General features: G+C 31.6%; 1 non-coding gene across 1 annotated transcript; it reads left to right on the top strand.

Moving 5' to 3' along the window:
• The first annotated feature begins 670 nt into the window (after positions 1-670).
• Positions 671-778, top strand: LOC112787126 (small nucleolar RNA R71). Its single transcript, XR_003194557.1, has one exon. It is a non-coding gene; the product is annotated as a small nucleolar RNA R71 (small nucleolar RNA).
• The last annotated feature ends 2,094 nt before the right edge of the window (positions 779-2,872 follow it).

Genomic DNA, 2,872 nt, shown 5'->3' with positions numbered 1-2,872 from the left:
ATATGTATAACTGTGAGACCAGCCAACATCTGCACCCCCGTTCGTATGCACACTTTAACCTAAATCCGGTGTACGAGATTCCTATTGTGTGGCTACTTCATGAGGCACCAGAGAGACGTCCTGTGGAAAAGTCTGATCGTGCAGAGGAGTAGCAGATGATGTTCTATCTTCTGATGACGTTCCACCTGACTTGAGTTTTGAAGACCTAGAACGTACTTTCCCTCGCTTTAGTAGTTTAGAGGGACTAGGTGAGTATAGAGTCTAGGCTAGCCTAGGTGCCAGCTTAGAGACCTTTGAACAGGTCAGGACCTGGGATGTTGTATGTATGTATATGTATAAAGTTAATATCTAGCTATATCTAGGGGTGTTCTAACTAAAGGTCTATACTCTAATAAAAGCTAGATAACTGAATGTTGCTAGCTACTCGTGATGTATTTATGTGTGGTTGTTTATAACTGTTTTATCTGTTATTACTTGTGAATTGATTTTGAGTGATTCCGTCTATTAATCCAAATGTTTTCAAAAAAAAAAATACACCTCACAAATTAACTACGTGTTTAACAACGAATCAGGCTCATATGATAAATAATAGATAATAATTAGGAAGACAAATTGGTAGCGCTCAGTTTCCGGTATGATCTAGACATATTGAAAATTGGGTCGTTACAGAAAGCATGTCAGAAGGACACTTTTTGGTCAGTCCTTCGTATCTCTCCCAAGCTTCATAGAGGGATTCACCTTCTTTCTGTCTGAAGGTCTGAACATCCACTCTAAGCTTACTCAGCTTTTGAGGAGGGAAGAACTTGGCTAAGAAAGCCTTGACCAGCTTATCCCAAGAGTTCAGGCTATCCTTAGGTTAAGAGTCCAACCATACTCTAGCTCTGTCTCTTACAGCAAAAGGGAAAAGCATGAGCCTGTAGACTTCAGGATCTACTCCATTAGTCTTAACAGTATCACAGATCTGCAAGAATTCAGTTAAGAACTAAAAAGGATCTTCAGATGGAAGTCCATAAAACTTACAGTTTTGCTGCATCAGAGAAACTAATTGAGGTTTCAACTCAAAATTGTTTGCTCCAATGGCAGGAATGGAGATGCTTCTTCCATGTAAATTGGAATTAGGTGCAGTGAAGTCACCAAGCATCCTCCGTGCATTATTATTATTTTCGGCTGCCATCTCCTCTTCTTGTTCGAAAATTTCTGAAAGGTGCTTGCTGGATTGTTGTAATTTAGCTTCTCTTAGTTTCCTCTTCAGAGTCCTTTCAGGTTCTGGATCTGCTTCTACAAGAATGTTCTTGTCCTTGCTCCTGCTCATATGAAAAAGAGGGATAGAAAAATAATAATAATAGGGGCCCTTTTTACCACAGTATAGAGGTCCCTGTGTGAGTAGAAGAAAAGAAGAAGAAAAAATTCGAACACAGATGGAAGAGGGGGTTCAAATTTGGGTAAGATGAAGTGTTAGTAGATGAATAAATAAATAGAAGGAGATAAGAGAGAGAGAGAATTTTCGAAAATAATTTTTGAAAAAGAGTTAGTGATTTTCGAAAATAGTTTTTGAAAAAGGTTAGTAATTTTCGAGAATTAAAATCAAAAATTAAAATAATTAGTTAATTAAAAAAAATTTTGTAAAAGAGCGAAGATATTTTCAAAAATTAGAGAGAGAAAGTTAGTTAGGTAGTTTTGAAAAAGATAAGAAACAAACAAAAAGTTAGTTAGTTAGTTGAAACAAATTTGAAAATCAATTTTGAAAAGATAAGAAGATAATAAGTTAGAAAGGATATTTTAAAATCAAATTTTGAAAAAGATAAGATAAATAGATATTTTTGAAAAGATATGATTGAAATTAGTTTTGAAAAAGATTTGATTTTTAAAATTATAATTAATGACTTGATTCACAAGAAATCACAAGATATGATTCTAGAACTCAAAGTTTGAATCTTTCTTAACAAGCAAGTAACAAACTTAAAATTTTTGAATCAAAACATTAATTGATAAGAAAAAGATGTTTGAAAAATATTTTTAAAATTTTTGAAAATAAATATGAAAAATGAAAAAGATTTGATTTTTGAAAAAGATTTTGAAAAAGATAAGATTTTTAAATTAAAAATTTGATTTGACTCATAAAAACAACTAGATTTTAAAAAGTTTTGAAAAAGTCAACTCAAATTTTTGAAATTTATGAGTGAAAAAGGGAAAGATTATTTTTTTTTTATTTTTGAATTTTTTATGATGAGAGGGAAAAACAGGAAAAAGACTCAATGCATGAAAATTTTGGATCAAAACAATGAATGCATGCAAGAATGCTATGAATGTCAAGATGAACACCAAGAACACTTTGAATGTCAAGATGAACATCAAGAACTTATTTTTGAAAAATTTTTAATGCAAAGAAAACATGCAAGACACCAAACTTAAAAATTTTTCATGTATAGACACTATGATTGCAAGAATGCATATGAAAAACAAGAAAAGACACAAAACATGAAAACATCAAGATCAAACAAGAAGACTTACCAAGAACAACTTGAAGATCATGAAGAACACTATGAATGCATGAATTTTTCGAAAAATGCAAGATGAATATGCAATTGACACCAAACTTTCAACTTGACTCAAGACTCAAACAAGAAACATGTAATATTTTTTATTTTTATGAATTTTTTTATTTTTTTGGGTTTTTGTATATTTTTTTTCGAAAAAACATATAGGAAAAAGAAAATAAGGATTTCAAAATTTTTTAATATGAATTCCAGGAATCTTGTATTCTTAGTCTAAAGCTCCAATTTGAAACATTTTTGGAAAAAAAAAAAAAGAAAATTACCTAATTTGAGCAACAAGATGAACCGTCAGTTGTTCAAACTCAAACAATCCCCGG

This window comes from Arachis hypogaea, chromosome 20 (genome assembly GCF_003086295.3).
Source record: "Arachis hypogaea cultivar Tifrunner chromosome 20, arahy.Tifrunner.gnm2.J5K5, whole genome shotgun sequence".
Lineage (NCBI taxonomy): Eukaryota > Viridiplantae > Streptophyta > Magnoliopsida > Fabales > Fabaceae > Arachis > Arachis hypogaea.
Note: the sequence above shows the minus strand (reverse complement) of the source record. Positions and strands in the feature narration are given on the sequence as shown.